At 43.2% G+C, this 23,574-nt stretch overlaps 1 protein-coding gene across 1 annotated transcript in view; it reads left to right on the top strand.

Annotated features, from left to right (window-relative positions):
• LMNTD1 (lamin tail domain containing 1) overlaps positions 1-23,574 on the top strand; it is a 1,277,316-nt gene that overhangs the window by 678 nt on the left and 1,253,064 nt on the right. The window lies entirely within an intron of this gene.

Here is a 23,574-nt window from a genome sequence, read left to right as displayed (position 1 = left end):
GTGGGCCTCGACAGAGCCCAATCCGTTGTGGCCCAAGGGAGGTCTCGGAGGAGCTGGACGGCTCGAGGGAGGTCTCAGCAGGGCCATGCGGCCTGAAGGCGGTTTCAGTGGGGCCGCAACAGAGTCCAACCCATCATGGCGTGAAGAAAGGCCTACAACCTTGGCAGAAGGACGCATCTGGCAGTTGCAGGGCTGCTTTCTCCCACTTCCCCTCCAGCAGTAAATGAGCAGTGCAGTGCAGCCAAGGCTCAGAAGAGAGGTGTGTGTGTGTGTGTGTGTCTGTATGAGAGAAAGCGTCAGCATGTGTGTATGAAAGAGACAGAGCTTGAATATGGGCAAGAGCGAGAGCCTGCGTATGAAAGAAAGAGATCCTGAATATGTGCATGAGAGTGAGCCTGCATGTGAGTATGAAAGAGAGAGTACCTGCATGTGTGTATGAAAGAGAGAGAGCCTGAATATGTGCATAAGAGTGAGCCTGCATATGTGTATGAAAGAGAGACAGCCTGCAAGTGTGTATGAGAGAGAGCCTGAATATGTGTGTAGTGACTGCATGTGTGTATGAAAGAGGGAGAGCCTGAATATGTGTCTGAGAGAGAGCACCTGCATGTGTGTATGAAAGAGTCTGCAGATGTAGTATGAGAAGAGCCTGAATATGTGCATGAGTGAGCACCTGCATGTGTATGAGAGAATGTGCCTACATATCTCTATGAGAGTACCTGCATGTGTGCATGAGAGAGTGAGAGCCTGAATGTGTCCTTGAGAGCGCGAGAGAGAGTCTGCATGTGTGTGTGAGATCCTGCATACATATGAGACAGTGCCTAAGTGTGTGAAGGAGAAAGAAAGAGAATAAAGGTTAGTGTGGCCTTCTTCACCAAATCCACAGCAATCTCTGGGAAATCAAAAGATGCCAGGCAGGCCCGGCGCTACCAGGTATGCAAAGCGTGCAAATGGACAGGGCGGCACAACCGGTGGGGTGGCGTTGGGAGCAGGAAAAAGCCCGCAAGGCCACTGGTGGACCCCATCTCACTGGCGGCCCAGCAGAGGAAGAGACCTGTGAGGCTGCCATTGGACCCCATCTCACCAGCGGCTGAAGAAAGAAGAAGAAGCCCGTTCTCCTACTCCTTCTTGGTGCCGGTGTTCACTGTCCAAAACACGTGCAGCTAGCATATTTTCTATAATGATCTTGTACATCACGAGATCAACATTTAGGTAGTGCTAACCTCACGTGATTTCATTAGCGCAGGGGCCAGCACATGAGGAGGAGCAGCAGAATGGTTCCTGGTGGTATGTTTGTGTATGCGTGTGTGAATGAATGAATGAATGAGAGCCTTCGTGAAGTGTGATTGTGTGGTGTGTATGAATAAGGGCCTTTCTGGAGTTGTGATGTATATGAATAAGAGTCTTATTGGGGTGTGGGGATGTAGTATGTGTGAATGAGAGCCTGACCTGGGGGTATGGTGTGTGTGAATGGGAGACTGACTGGGGGTGGGGGGTATGTGAATGGGAGACTGACTGGGGGTGGGGGTATGTGAATGGGAGTGTGTGTGTGTGTGTGTGTGTGTGAAGAAAATTTATGCTGCCTCACTAAACCATGCCTTACTCAGGATGACTAGAAATAAAACATTTTCAGGTATGGAGAGTGGTGAATTTTCCATCCTTATTAGTTTTACTTATTGGATGTCTGTGTCTGCCATTTTGAAATAATTTATTGTTGTGTGGGAAATTTTTTAAGTTTTGTGTGAGCTCTTAATTATTGGATATTATTCTATTTCTTAGATCTTTATAAATATAATATTTCCAAATATGGTTTTACTAATATAATTGATTTATATTCCTTGATTTTATTGTTTGATGACTGATTTATGACGACTAGTGATGTTTCTGTTTCTCCATTGCTGCATTGCATACAGAATCTGGCTTGTTGTGGCTTGTGGTTCATTTTATGTTTAAGGTTTCTAGTCTCTTTATGCTGAATTTGGTGAGGGTGAGAGTGAGTCAGTGTTCTGCATGTTTAATTCTGTGTTAAAAAAACAAACAAACAAGGAGAAGGGCAGCACAGTAATTGTTCACAAAGGGTAGCAAAAATGCTAGCACCAGCCTTGATGCCAGGTATTTATTTATTTAATGGTATGGAGAGCTGGAGATTTTTAATTATTTAAAATTTTGGTGTGTTATTTCACGTGTCTGCTGTTTTGAAATATTTTATTAGTGTTTTGGAAATATTAGAACAAATGTATCTGACTTTTTAAATCAATAGGGGCCTGATATTGAAAGATGGCCGTTTAAGTAACTTGGCCGGATATAACTTATCTGGCTAAATTACATGGTATATTCAGCGGCACGGCTAGGTTGCTGAATATATGAATATATATTTGTACTTAGCTATATCAGTTATAACTTGTAGCTGGTAAACGTATGTGGCTAAGATCGAATATTGCTGCTTAATTGCATAAGTTATGCGGCTAAGTCACTCCACCCACTGCCTGCCCACAACTTATACAGTCAACTTTTTAGCCATAAAAAAGGATTTATGTGGCTAAGCAGCAGTCACTAAATGTAAGCGCATATTCAACGGCCGCTACTTAACCACATAAGTCCTACTTATCTGGCTAAGTAATGTTGAACATGCTTTGAATATTGGGCCCCTTCTGATGGCTGTTTTGATATATTCATTTTTTCATGGTTTTAATATTATGAATGATGTCTTATATATCTTATTTTATTGCTTGATGTTTTGTGAGGAGTGATTATGCTTCTGTTTTTCCATTGTTGCACTACATAATACAGTCGGGCTTGTTGTGGTTACCAGAGCATGTTTGTGAGCGAGAGAGAACGAATGAGCCAATGAGCATATGTTTGAGCAAGAGAACTATTTAAGCCAGTGGGCCTGTGTGTGAGTATAAAAGAGAGCAACTGAGCCAGTGAGCATGTGTATGAGCAAGAACGAGTCAGTGAACATATGTGTGAGCATGTATATGAGAGAGCGATTAAGCTAGTGAGCAAACTGAGCATGTGTGTGAACAAGAGCATGAGTGTGTGACACAGAGAGTATGTCTGTAGGAGAAAGCATGCGAGCCAGTGAGCATGTACAAAAGACAGTGTGTGATCTAGTGAGCATGTGTGTGAGAGAAAATACAAGGGAGTTTGTATGAGAATAAACATGCGCTAGAGAAGAAAGTTGTGCATATCTCCCACCCTATACTAATCCATGACAATCTCAGGGTGACTGGAATCTAAAGTTCCCAGGTATGGAGAGTAGGGGATTTATTTTAACTTTAATTTTAATTTTTGGGTGGTGTTTGCTGTGTCTGCTATTTTGAAATATTTTATCGATGTTTGGGAAATTTAAAAAACAATGTCATATGTTTGCAATCATTGGATGTTCTTTTCATCAGTTGTTCTGAAATATTTATGTTGCGTCTCCAACCCGAGGACCCCCGCGGGCCGGCCCCCCACTTACCGCAGGTTGCCTCACGGCAGCAGCGGCATCCGTGAGGCCTGCTCGGGCCTGGCTGGCTTCTCTAGGCAGCTCTCCCTCTGCGAGGGAGACGCCGCCGATGTCCTCTGCTGGCTCTGCCCCTCTAGGCACGCGCACGCGCTGGGGCACAGGTTTTAAAGGGACCAGTGTGGGAGCCTGCTGCTCCACCCCCGAAGGACGTCAGACGCTGGCAGGGATTTAAGCCCTGCAGCCAGCCCTATTCCTCGCCTTGCAACGAGGTTCTCTTTGTTCCCAGAGGTTGCTAGTTGCTGTTCTTCGTCCCTGGCTTCTGACTTCAGCTCGTCCCTGGTTTCTGACTTCAGCTTCGTCCCTGGCTTCTGACTTCAGCTTTGTCCTTGGCTTTTGTCTTCAGCTTCAGCTCCTGGTTCCTGACTTCAACTTACCCTCAGTGTCCTGTTCCATGACGTCCAGGAGACCCCGCCTAAGTCCAAGTGGCTCGGGTCCTCACGGGCTCCTCCTGGGGGGACCTCGGGCTTCCAGTGGTGAAGTTCCAATTGGTCTCCTGGCTTCAGCTTCGGTATTCCTCAGGATCCTGGGATTCCTCTTCAAGACTCACCCACAGGAGACCGCACGTACGTCCAAGCGGCCTGGGTCCTCAAGGGCTCCTCCCGGGGAGACCTCGGCTTCCAGTGGTGAAGATTCAACCAGTCTCCTGCCCTGTACCACCTCCCGGCTTCGACCTCCACTGTGGGTCCTCACACAGTGCACCATCACCTGTCTGAGCTGGCTCAAGGGTCCACGAAATCGAAATTCAACAATTTATTCTTTTTATGAGTTTGGTTTTACTATTATGATTGATGCTTTATATTTCTTGATGTTATTGTTTGATGTTTAGTGAGGAATGATATTTGTTTTTCCATTCCATACAGAGTCTGGATTGTTATAGTTTCAAGTTTAGTATTTGTCTGCATGTTTCTATTTATACTTTATTATCTCTTCATTTTGTATTTGGTGAGGTTCTGTCTGTGTTCTACATGTATGACTAAAGAGGTATTTTGCGAAGCAGACTTGTGGGGTGACCCCAACCAATTTGCATGGATGGAATTGGGGTCTACAGCTTTGTTTACTCGCTGCTGGCCTAGAGTATGCTCTGTTTCTTAGTATTTAGGAAAAATGTGAAATTTATTTTGGAGATATTTGGGCTTAATTCTGCCAGGTTTCAATGTCGACATGGCGGGTTAATGCATGTGCTGCAGAGAAAGTGCACAAGGGAATCAGAAACCCCTGGGCCAATTCTGAAAAAATCCCCCAGGCTGATATTTCCTGCAATCCACCCCTGGGATAGACCCTAGTTTGTATTGGTGGTTTATAGATATTAAGTAGTGCACTAAGGTCGAGAGAGAGAGAGAGAGAGAGAGAGAGAGACACTATTAGTCATCTATTTATACCACTATAATAGGGTCATGTAGTAATTCGAGGTGAGGTTTTGGTGGTGACTAGGGTTTGGGGGGGCATTCCATTGCAAAAATGTTGAGTACAGAAGTTTAGTAAATCCCACATGCTAGGATCATGCATTACAGTGGCCAGTCAAGGCAATGTGTGATCCTCTTGCTGCCAAATTAGTATTTCAAAGGGGTTTACATGCCTCCCCCAGTGCCACATGTAAGAGGCAAAATGAAAGCCCATTCATGGCCTTCCCCACCTTCCCCCAGCACATCCACAAGTAATCCTTCCCAGGAAGCCCTATCCTCCAATGCCATCCAATTTTTCCAAAAAGCAACTCCTTCCCCATGATCTCCAGTTCCCTACTCCCCCCCCCCCCCCCCATCAGACGTCTCTTCTAATTTGAATGCCTCTGAAGATCTTAAATGGGAAGGAGTGATCCTCAGTTGCTCGTGTCCCACTGACGTCATATTCCAAAATGGTGCTGGCTGATTCATAGATCTCTTTTGCCACTCATATTTACCCAGTCATAACCTAATCATGCTCATAACCCAAAATCAAGATATGAGTCCCTGCTTGACAGAGCCATGTTTTTTTTTTTATTTTGTATTTATGCAGTTTTAAATAGGGATGTGAATCGTTTTCCATATCGTCTTAACGATAGAAATCGTGTGGCAGGGCAAGAAAATCGTCTTAGGCACGATTTTTTAGTTAAAAAATCGTTAAAAATCGTTTTTTCCGATTAGTGCGCACTAACTCGAGTTAGTGCGCACTAACTGAAAATGATACAATTTGACACTTTTCAGGTCAGTTAAGGTCGGTTTAGGAATGAATATGTATTCCTATTGGCTGCCCTCTTATTTATTCATGTTACCAAGTTTCCTACTGACAGTATATGGGGGATGGGAAATGGAAACAGTTGGTAGCTTGACAAAACAAGTAATGTGATCAGTCAATGTGACTAGAACTTGTGCCCTAACCCTGATACCAGGGGTATTGTGATCTTCCTGCACACAGTGCCCTATCCCTATTAATACCAGGAGTGTTGTGATCTTCCTGCACACAGTGCCCTATCCCTAATACCAGGGGTGTTGTGATCTTCCTGCACACAGTGCCCTATTCCTGATACTGGGGGTGTTGTGATCTTCCTGCACACAGTGCCCTATTCCTGATACCGGGGGTGTTGTGATCTTCTTGCACACATCCCGGTATCAGGGATAGGGCACTGCATGCAGGAAGATCACAACACTCCTGGTATTAATAGGGATAGGGCACTGCATGCAGGAAGATCACAACACTCCTGGTATTAATAGGGATAGGGCACTGCATGCAGGAAGATCACAACACCCCTGGTATCAGGGATAGGGCACTGTGTGCAGGAAGATCACAATACCCCGGAGGAGTGAGGGTCAGGCAGCTCCCCCCTGTCTGTGAAGCCAGCCTCTCACTAGTAATGCAGGGAGGGAGCTGTCTCAGACTTCACCATCCTCCCCCCCCCCCTCACCCACACACCATTCACTAGCTGGGACATGGGGGAAGTCAGGAGTGAGGGTCAGGCAGCTCCCCCCTGTCTGTGAAGCCAGCCTCTCACTAGTAATGCAGGGAGGGAGCTGTCTCAGACTTCACCATCCTCCCCCCCCCCCCCTCACCCACACACCATTCACTAGCTGGGACATGGGGGAAGTCAGGAGTGAGGGTCAGGCAGCTCCCCCCTGTCTGTGAAGCCAGCCTCTCACTAGTAATGCAGGGAGGGAGCTGTCTCAGACTTCACCCTCCTCCCCCCCCCCCCCCTCACCCACACACCATTCACTAGCTGGGACATGGGGGAAGTCAGGAGTGAGGGTCAGGCAGCTCCCCCCTGTCTGTGAAGCCAGCCTCTCACTAGTAATGCAGGGAGGGAGCTGTCTCAGACTGGTATCAGGGTTAGGGCACTGTGTGCAGGAAGATCACAACACTCCTGGTATTAATAGGGATAGGGCACTGTAAGAGATGACTGTAGTAGATTGAATAAAGATCTGATGTTTCTGCTCTCCTCACACCAAACAAAAACAACACACAAGCAGAGAAGCCCTTCTTACAAAGCTGAGCTAGTGAGTTAAGTAGGAGGAAAAGTAAACATACTTGTGCCAGTGTGGCTACTTAAAAATACACTTACCAACAATCAATTACATATATTTGAACTGTGTACAGTTCCAGCCAGGACCACCTTTCTAAAATGCACAGTGATTGGCAAATTCAACATGCACTAGCATTTCAGGTGCCTGCTAACAAAAATAATAAACAAACAAGTTCTAGTCACGTGAGTGCTGATCATTACATTACTTTTTTTGTCAAGCTTCCAACTGTTTCCATTTCACATCCCCCCAACCATTACCTCAGTATTAGCCTTGGTAACATCAATAGATAAGAGCACAGCCAGCCAATAGGAATACATACATACATATTCATTCCTAAGTGACCTTTACTGACCTGGGAAGTGTGAACACTTTGTTTCATTTTCTGTTGGTGTTCGTTAGTTTCCAGTTCCATTTCCCATCCCCCCAACCATCACCTCAGTGGTAACCTTGGTAACATCAATAGATAAGAGGGCAGCCAGCCAATAGGAACACATATTCATTCCTAACTGACCTTCAGTGACCTGGAAAGTGTTTATTTGTATCATTTTCAGTTAGTGCGCACTAAATCGAGTTAGTGCGCACTAACACGATTTAACGATTTTTAACGATAAATCATTAGAATTTCTATTGTATCGTGTTCTATAACGATTTAAGACGATATAAACATTATCGGACGATAATTTTAATCGTTGAAAAACGATTCACATCCCTAGTTTTAAATGCAATTTTCAAGAATCCACTTGAAATAGAAATCATAATTAGAAATCAACAATCTTCTAAGGTAAATCAACAATGAACAAAAACATTAAAGATGTCATATTCAATCCTAGACTTCAAACATGGGGAATCCAGACACTACTCTAGGAAAACTTTTAAATTACAGAAAAAATAGCAAACGGGAGCAGTACAGTTTAAATGAAGAACATCTATCTGCCAATTTAAGAAATCAAACTGCTGTTAAAGGTGAAATCATCTCCCTTTCAGGTATTTTATCAGTAACAAAATGTGAGAGCTGGAGATAGTTGTAAGAAAATATATGACATATATATGACATATACTTAATAAAACATTTACACAGGTATTTCAATAAGAAAAAACACGGAGTTGTAAAACTCTGGGCCTCATTAACATACATAGAAACATAGAAATGACGGCAGAAAAAGACCAATTGGCCCATCCAGTCTGCCCAGCAAGCTCCCGCACTTATTTTCCCATACTTATCTGTTTCATCTACCACCAAGTGCAGGGCCCTTGTTGGTAACTGTTTGATTCAAACTTCCTGCCATCCCCTGTCATTGATGCAGAGAGTAATGTTGGAGTTGCATCAAAGGTGAGCATAAGGCTTAATGGTTAAGGGTAGTAACCTCCGCATCAAGCAAGTTATCCCGATGCTTGGTTACCCAGACTGCACAGGTCAATGCCTTGTTGGATGTTGTCTGAATGTAAAACCTGTTTTCCACATTTCCCCCTACCGTTGAAGCAAAGAGCAGTGCTGTATATGTATTCAAAGTGATGTATCAGGCTTAATTGGTTTAGAGTAGTAACTGCCGTAATAAGCAAGCTACCCCCATGCTTCTTTGTTTACCCAGATTGTGAAGTTCAGTCCTTATTGGTTGTTATCTGAAGGCAAATCCCCTTTTCCACATTTCCCCTTGCTGTTGAAGCAGAGAGCAATGTTGGAGTTGCGAAGGCTTATTGAGTAAGGGTAGTAATCATCAGGTAGTAGCCTCCATTCCAGTACTCCACCCCCATGGCTCTTCTCTTCATTCCCATCCTCTAGCCTTTATGGAGCCACAGTGTTTATCCCATGCCCCTTTGAAATCCTTCACAGTTTTAGTCTTCACCACTTCCTCCGGAAGGGCATTCCAGGCATCCACCACCCTCTCCGTGAAGAAAATTGCTTCCTCTTTTTCTGAGTTTCTCGCGATATCAGGAAATGCTCTAACCTTTAAATGAAGAAAGGTTTCCAATCGGTACCTGAAAAATAATTTAAGTATCCAGGCTCTATCAGGTTCTAATACAAAGGAAACAATCCTGGTAGCAGGACTAGCCAGTTCTCTATCAGAAGTCTCCAACATTGTAGAAATATTCAAATTATTAGAATCCATAGATAATACAGTTTGCATATTCTGACTATCTTCAAATCCTTTCTTGGAGGGGGGTAGATAATACATTTTTGAAACAGTAGGAACCTGTTGTTCAGAAACCTTAAGGACCTTCAATAGATATATATCTTCCATATCCTTAGCGGAAATAAGAGGCATTTTTGGAAAATTTATAAATCACAAATTTCTTCCTTGGACTTGATTCTCCACATTTTCAATCATACTAGGTAGAATCTGAATGTGCCTCAGTAAGGCATGCTGTAGAGCTTTAATACTTTCCATACCATGTTTATATTAGCCATTTCCAAAACCTGAACTTGAGTGTCCAAATCAGTTTATTTATTCACCAAAGTATTTAATTGTGTGACAATATTTATATTCAAAGTCTCAATTACTTCTCAAATCGTATCAAAAGTAAAGACTGCAGGTCATACAAAGTAATAATTCTTTAGAACCAAGGATTCCTCACTGCTGCTGATCTTCTTTAGCAGAAAGCATATCTTAAATGACAGAGTCTTACTGGCAGTAGAAGCTACTCTCTGAGACACCACAATCTCTGCCCAAGTCTCAGAGAGTTCAGTGTCATTGCCATGTGCCGTCCTGTCGCGGGATCTGGGTTGTAACCTCTGCTGGATTACTAGGGGCTGTTCTTTCGATTGGGGACAATGATGCTATTAAATCAAGGAAGGAGTCAAGTACTTCTTCCTCTTAAATGGCTTCCAGTGATTCTGCTCCCAATCAAATGCCCCTCACAGCACATGGGCATCCATTGGACTGATGACAGAGCTCTCTGGGCCCTCTCCTTGGTCCTCCATTTCTGACTGGAATGTGGTATAACAAAAGGTAACAGCATTTAATGAAAAGACAGACTGCACTGTGCCAATGCTATAATGCCATCTTGGATTCCCCCCCCCCCCCCAAGCCATGTTTTAATAAATTTTAGAAAATAAAGGTAGTTGTTTTCAATGCGCACCCTGTAGGGCAAGCTATTCCAAAGAGTCGGGACAATGTAACTAAAAGCTCTATGACAAGTGTTAGTCAAATAAATGACTGCCAAAAGAGCCTGCTGCAAAGATCTTGAATTATAGATACTGTAGATGGGCTAATTGCCAGGTAGTTTGGAATACTGGTCTGAAAGTGTTTGAAGGCAAACATTAAGATCTTGAATTTGGACCTGAACTCCACTAGCAGCCAATTTAGCTCCTTCAAAATCATTGTTACCCTTTCCAGATCATTTATAAATATATTAAAAAGCAACAGTCCTAGTACAGATTCCCGAAGCACTCCACTGTTTACCTTTCTCCACTAAGAAAACTGACCATTTAGTCCTACTCTGTTTCCTATATTTAACTAGTTTGCAGTTCATAATAGGACATTGCCTCCTATCCCATGATATGTAATTTTCTTATCAGTGTCTCATGAGGAACTTTGTCAAACATTTTCTGAAAATTCAAATATACTATATTCACCTGCTCACCATTATCTACATGTTTATTAAACCCTTCAAAAATGTAGCAGATTGGTGAGGTAAGATTTCCTTTGTGAAAATCCATGCTGGCTGTGACTCATTAAACCATGTCTTTATTTGTTCTGTGATTTTGTTCTTTAGGATAGTTTCTATGATTTTTCCTGGCACTCACTAATCTATCGTTTACTGGATCACCCCGGACTTCTTTTTAAAGATTGATGTTACATTTGGCCACCCTCCAATCTTCAGGTGCAATAGCTGATTTTAATGATAGGTTATGAATTACTAGTAATAGATCTGGTCAGGGTGATTTGCTACTCTTTTTATTGTCAGTCTGCCCTTTTATATCTTCCAGGTTCACTGTGATTTGTTTTTCTTCTGAATCATCACAATTAAATACCATTTCCAGCATGGGTATCTCTCCAACATCCTCTTCAGTATACACCAGTATACCCCAAAGCAGACAATTCATTTAGTCTTTCCACTATGGCCTTGTCTTCCTTAAGCGTCTCTTTAACCCCTTGATCATCTAATTGTCCAACTAACTTCCTTGCAGGCTTTTTGCTTCAAATGAGACCTTAAAAAGTTTATATTATGAGGTTTTGCTTCCAGAGCAACATTCCGTTTGCTTTTTTGACTGCCACAGCACACTGAGCCAACAATTTCAAAGTATTATTCACTATGACGCCTAAATTGCTTTCCTGGGGGAAGCTCCTAATATGGAAATTAACATCATGTAACTATAGCATGAGTTATTTTCCCTATATGCATCACCTTGCACTTATCCACATTAAATTTCATCTGCCATTTCAATGCCCAATGTTCCAGTGTCACAAGGTCCTCCTGCAATTTATCACAATATCTTAACACTGAGACCCTCCTTCTCCCTTTAACCGACCATCTCCTTAGGGGAATGGACCAAGGACATTCTTATATCCTTGCACTGTTGGACATTTCGGCGGCTTTCGATACAATAAATCATAATCACCTCTCTGGATCGGCCCTCAAATGGTTCACCTCCTATCTAGCCAATAGGCAATTCTCTGTGAAGATAGGCAACACTGAATCCACTTACTACGCTCTCTCCTAGGGAGTCCCTCTCTTCTACCCTATTTGTTAATTCTTGTAAACTGCTTCAAATGAAGTGGTGTTCAATAAAATATAGATCATGTATAAAACCAATAATTTGATCGCATTATAATCACTGTCAATTATTTCATCTAGAAACTTCATCTCCCTAACATGTACTGATGTGACATTCACTTAGCCAATACTGAGGTAACTGAAATATACCATTATTACTGTGCTGCCAAATTTGTTAGCTTCCCTAATTTGTTAGTATTTCCTCAACTATCTGTTCATTATGGTCAGGTGGATGGTAGATACCCCAACTGCTATACTCTTCTCCATCACACATGGAATTTCCACCCATAAAGATTCATAGAAACATAGAAATGACGGCAGAAGAAGACCAAATGGCCCATCCAGCTTGCCCAGCAAGCTTCACACATTTTTTCTTTCATACTTATCTGTTTCTCTTAGCACTTGGTTCTATTTCCCTTCCACCCCCACCTTTAATGTAGAGAGCAGTGATGGAGCTGCATCCAAGTGAAATATCTAGCTTGATTAGTTAGGGGTAGTAGCCGCCGCAATAAGCAAGCTACACCCATGCTTATTTGTTTTACCCAGACTATGTTTTATAGCCTCCTGCAGGATCATTATCCTGTTGGACTCTATGCTATCCTAACATAAAGTGCCACACTCTCACCAGTTTGATCCAACCTATCATTGCAATATAATTTGTACCCAGATATAGCACTGTCTCATTAGTTATCCTCCTGTCAATAGGTCTCTGAGTTGCCAATTTTCTATATCTTCATTTAGTGACGTACATGCTAAGTCTCCCATCTTACTTTTTAGACTTCTTCTTGTATTAGCATACAGACATTCAAGGTTTGTTTTTAATTGTATATACAACTTTCTTAACAGTTAACAGGAATATTTTGGAATCTTTTAACACAAGGGCTACCTTTGCTTTTATTGAACCTCTCTATTAAGATGCTTCAATTCCCCTGTTTCTTTAATATCCTTCAAAGATACCTCATTCCAAGTTATGTGCTGCTGAGTGACTGTTGGCTTTCCTCCTTATTCTAGTTGAAAAGCTGCTCTATCTCCTTTATAAAGATTAGCACCAGCAACCTGGTTCCACCTTGGTTAACATGAAGCCCATCCTTTTGGAATGTTTCCCCTTCCCCAAAATATTGCCCTAGTTCCTAACAAAACTAAAGTCCTCTTCACTGCATCATTGTCTCATCCACTCATTGAGACTTAGGAGCTCTGTCTACCTCTGACTCCTGTGTTTGGAACAGGAAGCATTTCATATAATTCTATCCTGGAGGTTCTGGATTTCAACTTTCTACCTAAGAGCCTAAATATGGCTTCCAGAACCTCCCTCCCACACTTTCCTATGCTATTGGCGTCCACATATACTATGACAGCTGGCTTCTCTGCATCACTGTCTAAAATCCTATCTAGCTGATACATGGTCTGCCACTTTTGACCAGACAAGCAAGCTACCAAATGATCCTCATGTCCACTAGCCACCCAACTATCTATATTCCTAATACTCGAATCACTAACTATGGCAGCTGACCTAACCCTTCCTTCCTAGACACAAGTCCTTGGAAACCCTTCTTTATGCAAGAGGGTAATGCATCACCAGAACAGCAGGTCCTAGCTTAAGGATCACTTCCTGCTACATCAAGGTGATGCTTTTCATTCATATAAAAACATAAGCATGTGCCATACTGGATCAGACCAAAGATCGATCAAGTCCAGTATCCTATTTCAAACAGTGACCAATCCATGTCACAAGTACCTGGCAGTATCCCAAAAGGTCAATAGGTTCCATGCTGCTTATTTCCCGAAATCTATTTATTTATTTATTTTATTATTTAACAATTTTCTATACCGACCTTCATGGTAAATAACCATATCAGATTGGTTTACATCGAACAGGGTAAACTGTAACAAAAAACAATCATATGAACGGAGGAAGCAAAGTTACATTTAACAAGGCAGGTAAACTTGGATGCTTAAGCAGCTGGAAGGATAGGCCTAAGAGGGCAATAAAAAATTAAGAACATGATACTATAGAGGAATGAAGGGCTAGGGCTTAGTAAGTACTTAGAAGAGGTACAAAGGTACATCGCTCGTGAGGAGTGTTAGATCATCTAGTGCAGGGGTCCCCAACCACCGGTCCGCGGACTGGGACCGGGCCGTGGGAGTTTTTTGCCGGTCCGCGGCGCCGCCAAGCACCGGCAGGTATGTCGCGCGCTCCCCGTCTCTCCCGCTGCCGTTGCCGCCAGGCTGTCAGCACGTTCAAGCCCAGTGGGAACGGCAGCGGTGCTAGAAGCTGTGGCACCCGCGGCTGACCTTTTCTTCTTCCTGCGCCCCCCCTCCCGTGACCCGGAACAGGAAGTGATACACTGTGTGCGGGAAGAAAGAGCCGTGCCGCGTGATAAAGTAGCAGCGGCGGCTGCAGCATCGGTCCCCGAGCTATTGAAGCAGCCAGTAATCGAGAAAGGAGTCAGCAGCATGAGCCTCCCGCGGCCGATGGGATTCTTCTTTCTTGGCCTGCGGGGGCTGGAGGAGGAGGCTGCTGCGGCTCCCATTTGTGCTGGGGGGGGGGAGAGGAAGTGAGTGAGAGAAAGAGAGAGAAGCAGCCAGCCTGTGTGTGATTGACTGGTCAGAGAGCTGATGTGTGTGTGTGTATGTGAGAGACAATGAAAGTGATTGCTCAGGGAGGTGACTGATGTGTGTGTGTGAGAGAAAAAGCATGGAAGTGAGAAGTCTGGGTATGTGGGAAAGCATGGGCGTAAGAAGCCTGGTGTTGTGGGGGTGAAAGAAAGCATGGGAGTGAGAAGCCTGGGTGAGTGTGCATGCATGAGAGAGAGAGACTGCTTGGTAAGGTGACGGTGTGTGTGAGAGAAAAAGACTGGTGTGTGTGAATGTGAGAGAATGTGATTCAGGGAATGAGAAGCCTGTGCACGTGGAGAGTGAGCATGGAAATGAGAGAGACTGGTATGTGTGTGTAACAGAGGGAAAGTGATTATGGGAATGAGAAGCCTGTGCATGTGGAGAGAACAAGCATGGGAGTGAGAGACTGGTGAGTGAGTGAGTGTGTGTGTGTGTGTGTGTGAGAGAGAGAGAGAGAGACAGAGAAAGTGATTATGAGAGTGAGAAGCCCCTATAATGTAAGTAGAACAGGGGAGAGGGAAGCCTGTGTGTGTATATGGCATGAGAGAAACTGTTCAGGAAGGTGACTGGTGTGTGTGTGCCAAAGACTGTTTGGGAGATGATTGGTGTGTGAGACAGAAACTGGTCATGGGGGCATGACTGGTATGGTGTGTGTGTGAGAGACATGGGCACTAAGGAAGAGGACCATAAGTATAGAGCTTAGCTTCTACTGCTGCTTCTGGTGTGTGCCACGGCCTGCAGGGAAGGGGAGTAGGAGAGCTGCTGGAGGGGGTAAGTAAAGGTGGCTTTTTAAGTTTATTTTTCTTGACTGCCATTTTAATTGTGTGATGTCTGCTTTTTTGAAATATTTTATTGGTGTTTGGAGAATGTTTAATAGTTTTTAATTGTTGGATGTTATTCTGTTCATAGCTGTTTTGAAACATTTATTCTGCTTATTAGTATAGTTTTACAATTATTTCTGTGTGGGGATCTATAGCTGCTTGCTAGTTCTGTTTTCCTAATAAGAGGTGTATTGGTTTTTAGGACCTGATTTAATATTTGTAGTGTTGCCTTTTCATAGATAGGGTTGCTCCTGTTTGAGTGTATTCCATAATACAGGTGTAACTGTGTGCGGATTAGTTTATGTGCATTACTACAGATCCTGGGAGTATGTTAGGTCGGTTCTGTGTCTGTTACCAAGATGAGATATTTTACTAGCATGTAAGTGTTTGTATCGGTCTTATTTGTTGTGTTTTCTCAAGAGGACATGCATTGGTGGTAAACTGCTGTCTTTTCATAAGTAGGGCTATTGAGCCTGGAAGTAGAAGGAGTTTGAGTTGCTGTTACTGAGATGTCACCAGAACCAGAATATCTTTTTTGTATGGGGAATGTCCTAATTCTGCTTTACATCCATTATTGTGGGTCAGGGGGGTTCCCATGGATACAAACTGTACTTTTACATCTAGCCCCGTGACGATCATGGGTCAGTGTGCCATGCATGTGAGAACCTATGGTGAGTTGAGTCACATTCACATTATAAATGTCATAATTAAATGATAAGTGTGCACTAAAATCCAACCCCCTCCATAACCCCCGCCCCCATATGACCAAAGCCCCGCCCCTGCCCCACCCTGTCGGGCCATGGAAAAATGGTCTTGCTTGAAGCCGGTCCCTGGTGCAAAAAAGGTTGGGGACCACTGATCTAGTGTGTATCCGGGGGATCTGAGAAGGCTTGGCGGAAGAGCCAAGTCTTAAGTTATTTGGGACTACCTTAATAATGAGTGCATCGAGTGCCACATGTATGATTTTTTACCCACCGGTGAGAAGTTGTACATGTGCATGCGATGCAAAGAGCTCCTGGCTCTCAGAGAACGAGTCCGATGTCTGGAGGCTAGAGTGGCAGACCTGGAGGAGCTGAGGAGAGAGGTATATAGATGAGACCTTCATGGACATAGTAGCCAAGTCCCAACTTCAGACTGGCAGCCCTGGTGCTGCCTTGGAGGAAGAAGGTCTCATGATTGGAAAGCATCAACCTGGTGTAGCAGGAAAGGATCCTGTAGCAAGGACCTGCTCTCCAGGTGATGCACTGTCCTTTCGTACCGAGGATATCTTCCCAAGGCCTACTGCCCAAGAGGGAAGGGTTAGGTCGGCCGTCATAGTTGGTGATTCGATTATTAGGAATGTAGACAGCTGGGTGGCTGGTGGGCGTGAGGATCGCCTGGTAACATGCCTACCTGGTGTGAAGGTGGCGGACCTCACGCGTCACCTAGATAGGATTTTAGACAGTGCTGGGGAGGAGCCGGCTGTCGTGGTACACGTGGGCACCAACGACATAGGAAAATGTGGGAGGGAGGTTCTGGAAGCCAAATTTAGGCTCTTAGGTAGAAAACTTAAATCCAGAACCTCCAGGGTAGCATTCTCTGAAATGCTCCCTGTTCCACGTGCAGGTCACCAGAGGCAGGCAGAGCTCCGGAAACTCAATGTGTGGATGAGACGATGGTACAAGGAAGAGGGAATCAGTTTTGTTAGGAACTGGGGAACCTTTTGGAGAAGGGGGAGTCTCTTCTGAAGGAATGGGCTCCACCTTAACCTTAACCTTAACCTTAACTAGAACAAAGGGGAAAGCTGACAATTGCTCAGCAGCGCATGGTTCAGAGAGAGGTATCTTTAAAGGATACCAATGATGCATTAGAATTAGGGCATCCCGACAGTGAGGTTCAAATAATAAGAAAAGTAGTCCAAGTGCTTGTAACTAAAAACTCACCTGAGCTAAAAAATTCTAACTTATCCCTATCAATTAAAAAGCAGAATGAAAATGCAAACAAAAAACAAACTTTGAAATGTTTGTATGCTAATGCCAGAAGTCTAAGAAGTAAGATGGGAGAATTAGAATGTATAGCAGTGAATGATGACATAGACTTAATTGGCATCTCAGAGACATGGTGGAAGGAGGACAACTAATGGGACAGTGCTATACTGGGGTACAAACTATATCGCAATGACAGAGAGGAGCACCCAGGAGGCGGTATGGTGCTTTATGTCCGAGATGGCATAGAGCCCAACAGGATAAACATCCTGCAAGAGACTAAATGCACAATTGAAACTTTATGGGTATAAATCCCTTGTGTGTCGGGGAAGACTATAGTGATAGGAGTATACTACCATCCACCTGGTCAAGATGGTGAGACTGACAGTGAAATGCTAAGAGAAATTAGGGAAGCTAACCAAATTGCTAGTGCGGAACCCTCGCTGAACGACCTCCTGCAGTCGATCTCCTGCCGGCGCCACAGAGAAACAAAGCGAAACTATGCAGACGGGTAGGAAAAGACTCCTCAAACCTAGCCACAAATAAACAGGCCAGGCTGGGGGCCATAGTGGCCCCCATAGCCGTACCCTTAATCTGGTGATAAAATGTGTTATGAAATCGAAGTGGCTGGGGGCCACTATGGCCCCCAGCCTGGCCTGTTTATTTGTGGCTAGGTTTGAGGAGTCTTGTCTACCCGTCTGCATAGTTTCGCTTTGTTTCTCTGTGGCTGCATTTTATAGACGACATATTTCTTATTTGGCTAGGGACGGATATACAGTTCTTTATGTTCCTGGACTGGCTTAACTCATGTGATCCTAACCTCCAGTTTAACCATTGTATATACATCACTCACGGATAGCCTTTTTGGACATCTTGATTTTGGCATATGATGGCCACTTTGTGACCACCATATACCGGAAAGAAACTGATAGAAACACCTTACTATCTTTTCACAGTTGTCACCCCCGAGCCCTGAGGCAAAATATTCCAACAGGCCAATTTTTAACACTCTGTAGACTTTGTTCTACTCGGGGCGAATTTTTGGAACAGGCAAACATTATGTCCATAAGATTTCCATCTAGAGGCAACCCGCGTAGGGTTGTAAAAAATGCTCTAAAACGTGCATTTTTTATTAATCGTGATTTGCTTTTTCTTCCGCACTCCTGCACATCTGACACTGTTAACAACTGCATTTTACCTTTTTCGGTTTTAAGTCGTCAAGTTACAAGTATTATCCACAGGCACTGGCAATCCCTTTTCTTACATCGCCTTTTTCAGGGACCCCTCCATTTCACCGCAGAGGAAGAAACCTACGCGATAGGCTTATCCATGCAGACTTTACCATGCCCAGTAGAGGTCCTGCCCCTATTACTATACATCAACCCTGTGGCCATTGTTCCATGTGTTGTCACACAGCACCCCTCTCGTCTTTTATACACCCCGGTACCCATAAATCTTTCCCTTTGAAATCATTCTCCGACTGTACCACTCAAGGCGTTGTATATGTTATCACGTGTCCATGCCCTTTACTGTATGTTGGAAAAACCTCCCGAATGGTGAAAACCCGTATGATTGAGCATTGCTCGAACATTCGGAACGCCCGGGAAAATGAACCCCTAGTTGAACATTGGGTTCAGCATTCTCACACCATTTCAGACCTTTTCTTTTGTGTGATTGAAGTAGTGCCCCGCTCCTCCCGGGGCGGTAACTATGCTGACCAGCTTGGGCGAAAAGAGCAAAGAAGGATTTTTCTACTAGATACAGTCACTCCTAAAGGGCTTAATCGTGAATTAGAGTGGTATCTATTTACCTGAGCTTTGAGTGTTATCCGTGTGTGTGTGTGACTGCTAGTTGCGCTTCAGGGACGGGGACCAACTTGATTGGCCCCCTGTAACCACATGACCTGTTCACCTGAAGTTGGCGCCTTTTCTGCAGGGTTCAAATACCTGTCTGTTTCCAAGTTGTATGAACTCACTGTGAGGTGTCTAAGATATCTGCATTTAGGTAGGCTGAACCCATGTACCTTTGATGTGCTGTTAGTTGGGTCGGTAATAAGTCCATTGATTTGTCCTGTTCTGTATATATGTTTTTTACAGCCTTTCCTTGAAATGTGTGTGTTCCCTCCCGATGCAGCCCGAGGCGAAACACGGGACCGTGTCGGGGGACGCTTATAAGATGCTTGCATTTTAAGTCAGTGGAGTTGCCGCAGTAAATAATAAACAATACTTGCTTCTAAAAACCTGCATTGAAATAGACTGATTGGGACTTAATATATAGTTCTGCACTTTTCTTCTGGAGACTTCAATTACCCCAATATTGACTGGGTAAATGTATCATCGGGAAAGGCTAGAGAGATATAGTACCTGGATGGAATAAATGCTAGCTTTATGGAGCAATTGGTTCAGGAACCGACGAGAGAGGGAGCAATTTTAGATCTAATTCTCAGTAGAGAACAGGATTTGGTGAGAGAGGTAACGGTGGTGGGGTCGCTTGGCAATAGTGATCATAATATGATCAAATTTGATTTAATGACTGGAAGGGGGACAGTAAGCAAATCCACGGCTCTTGAGCTAAACTTTCAAAAGGAAAACTTTGATAAAATGAGAAAAATAGAAAAAAATCTGAAAGGAGCAGCTAAAAAAGTAAAAAGTGTGCAAGAGGCATGGTCATTGTTAAAAAATACCATCCTAGAAGCACAATCCAGATGTATTCCATACATTAAGAAAGGTGGAAAGAAGGCAAAACAATTACCAACATGGTTAAAAGGGTAGGCGAAAGAAGCTATTTTAGCCAAAAGATCTTCATTCAAAAATTGGAAGAAGGATCCAACAGAAGAAAATAGGATAATGCATAAATGTTGGCAAGTTAAATTTAAGACATTGATAAGACAGGCTAAGAGAGAATTTGAAAAGAAGTTGGCCGTAGAGGCAAAAACTCACAGTAAAAACTTTTTAAAATATATCTGAAGCAGAAAGCCTGTGAGGGAGTCAGTTGGACCGTTAGATGATGAAGGGGTTAAAGGGGCACTTAGAGAAGATAAGGCCATCGCGGAAAGATTAAATGATTTCTTTTCTTCGGTGTTTATGAAGAGGATGTTGGGGAGGTACCCGTACTGGAGAAAGTTTTCATGGGTAATGATTCAGATGGACTGAACCAAATCACGGTGAAACTAGAAGATGTGGTAGACCTGATTGACAAACTTAAGAGTAGTAAATCACCTGGACCGGATGCTATACACCCCAGAGTTCTGAAGGAACTAAAAAATGAAATTTCAGACCTATTAGTAAAAATTTGTAATCTGTCATTAAAATCATCCATTGTACCTGAAGACTGGAGGATAGCTAATGTAACCCCCATATTTAAAAAGGGCTCCAAGGGCGATCCGGGAAACTACAGACCGGTTAGCCTGACTTCAGTGCCAGGAAAAAAAGTGGAAAGTATTCCAAACATCAAAATCACAGAACATATAGAAAGACATGGTTTAATGGAACAAAGTCAGCATGGCTTTACGCAAGGCAATTCTTGCCTCACAAATCTGCTTCATTTTTTTGAAGGAGTTAATAAACATGTGGATAAGGTGAACCTGTAGATGTAGTGTACTTGGATTTTCAGAAGGCATTTGACAAAGTTCCTCATGAGAGGCTTCTAGGAAAAATAAAAAGTGATGGGATAGGTGGCAATGTCCTTTCGTGGATTACAAACTGGCTAAAAGACAGGAAACAGAGAGTAGGATTAAATGGACAATTTTCTCAGTGGAAGGGTGTGGGCAGTGGAGTGCCTCAGGGATGTGTATTGGGACCCTTAGTTTTCAATATATTTATAAATGATCTGGAAAGAAATATGACAAGTGAGGTAATCAAATTTGCAGATGATACAAAATAGTTCAGAGTAGTTAAATTACAAGCAGATTGTGATAAATTGCAGGAAGAACTTGTGAGGCTGGAAAATTGGGCATCAAAATGGCAGATGAAATTTAATGTGGACAAATGCAAGGTGATGCATATAGGGAAAAATAGCCCATGCTATAGTTACACAATGTTAGGTTCCATATTAGGTGCTACTATCTAAGAAAGAGATCTAGGCGTCATAGTGGATAACACATTGAAATTGCCGGTTCAGTGTGCTGCGGCAGTCAAAAAAGCAAACAGAATGTTGGGAATTATTAGAAAGGGAATGGTGAATAAAACGGAAAATGTCATAATGCCTCTATATCGCTCCATGGTGAGCCCGCACCTTGAATACTGTGTACAATTCTGGTCGCTGCATCTCAAAAAAGATATAATTGCGATGGAGAAGGTACAGAGAAGGGCGACCAAAATGATAAAGGGAATGGAACATCTCCTCTATGAGGAAAGACTAAAGAGGTTAGGACTTTTCAGCTTGGAGAAGAGACAGCTGAGGGGGCATATGACAGAGGTGTTTAAAATCATGAGAGATCTAGAATGGGTAGATGTGAATCAGTTTTTTACTCTTTTGGATAATAGAAAGACTAGGGGGCATTCCATGAAGTTAGCATGTGGCACATTTAAATCTAATCGGAGAAAGTTCTTTTTCACTCAACGCACAATTAAACTCTGGAATTTGTTGCCAGAGAATGTAGTTAGTGCAGTTAGTATAGCTGTGTTTAAAAAAGGATTGCATAAGTTCTTGGAGGAGAAGTCCATTATCTGCTATTAATTAAGTTGACTTAGAAAATAGCCACTGCTATTACTAGCAACAGTAACATGGAATATACTTAGTTTTTGGGTACTTGCCATACTAGGTCAGACCAAGGTCAGACCAAGGGTCCATCAAGCCCAGCATCCTGTTTCCAACAGTGGCCAATCCAGGCTATAAGTACCTGGCAAGCACCCAAAATCTAAGTCTATCCCATGCTATTGATGCTAGTAATAGCAGTGGCTATTTTCTAAGTCAACTTGATTAATAGCAGATAATGGACTTCTCCTCCAAGAACTTATCCAAACCTTTTTTAATCCCAGCTACACTAACTGCACTAACTACATACCCTGGCAACAAATTCCAGAGTTTAATTGTGCATTGAGTGACAAGAACTGAACCTCTTCAACCACTAGCAAAATCTTTCATTCCAGTACTCCCTCAGGTTGTTAATATGGTAAAAATGTTCCTGGTTTCTTTTGGCAGAACACTGAAAGAAGAAATATTTATGCATTTGTCTTCCAAGAATTTTCCCAGACCTTTGTAAAACCAGCTACACTAACAGCTTTCACCATGTCCTCTGGCAGTGAATTCCAATGTTTAATAATGCATTGAGTTAAAAAATATTTTCTCCTATTTGTCTTATATGTATCACCTAAGAACATCATTGAATGTTTCCTAGTCTTTGTAACTTATGTAAGAATAAACAACCAATTTATGTTTACCCATTCCACTCTACTGATTATTTTATAGACCTCTATCATATCTCTCCTCAGCCATCTCTTTTCCAAGCTATAGAACCTTAACCTTTTTAGCCTTTACCTATAGGGGATCGTTCCATTCCCTTTATCAGTTTAGACACTCTTCTCTGTACCTTGCTCTTTAAGGCAGCACAGGGGCTGCCAGACTGGAATTGGAACTTGGCTACTTTGTCTCTGAAGGTCTACTCTATATGCTTCTCTATCTGCCTCTGTTTCTCCAGGTCTATGACTCTAGCCTCCAGAGATCAGACTCACTCTCTGAGAGCCATGAACTCTTTGCCCCAAGCACATACATACAACCTGGTAGATAAAAGACTGGAAGGCCCCATCTCGTTGTTGGACTTCTGTCTGCATCCTAATGCTACTTTAGTTAAACCCTTGATTGATTTTTTTGGTGTGAAAATGTCTTTTGTCCTCTTAAATGGGATAAGTGTCTATAAATGAAAGAATGTGCTTGGGGTAGATGGGAGACAGGGTGGGTGGGAGGGAAACAAAGATGCACAAAAATTACCTACCTCTCCTTTCTTTTTAGTCAAGCACACATATTTAAAATTACTTAGTTTCCCTTTTTAATTAAGCACACAAACTAAAGATTAAGGGGGAGATTTTAAAACGTGCACATGAGCGTTCATGTGCACACGCTACCCGACTGGCACACATGGATTCCCGATTTTATTACATGCGCGCGCAGGTGTGCGCATGTTATAAAATAGGGGGTCAGCTCGCGCAAGGGGGTGCACAAGGGGATGCACAATTGTGCAACTTGCACGCGCTGACGCCCGCAGCCCTCCCAGGCCACTTCGAATTGGAGCGGAGTGGGAGGGAACTTCCCAACCCCCTAATCTAACCTAACCTTTCTACCCCTTCCCCTAACCTTCCCGCCCCCAGATTGGTTTCTTATTTCTCTTACTTTTGTTTACTTGTCTAACATATAGATTTGTTGCTTTTCTAGTTGCTCCTTTTAGTTTGGCCCACTGTTGTTCCATCTTACCCATTTTCTCTCAGTCTTCTAATTCCATATCCAGGTAGGTCTCCATTTTG

Source organism: Rhinatrema bivittatum, chromosome 4 (assembly GCF_901001135.1).
Source record: "Rhinatrema bivittatum chromosome 4, aRhiBiv1.1, whole genome shotgun sequence".
Classification (NCBI taxonomy): Eukaryota; Metazoa; Chordata; class Amphibia; order Gymnophiona; family Rhinatrematidae; genus Rhinatrema; species Rhinatrema bivittatum.
Note: the sequence above shows the minus strand (reverse complement) of the source record. Positions and strands in the feature narration are given on the sequence as shown.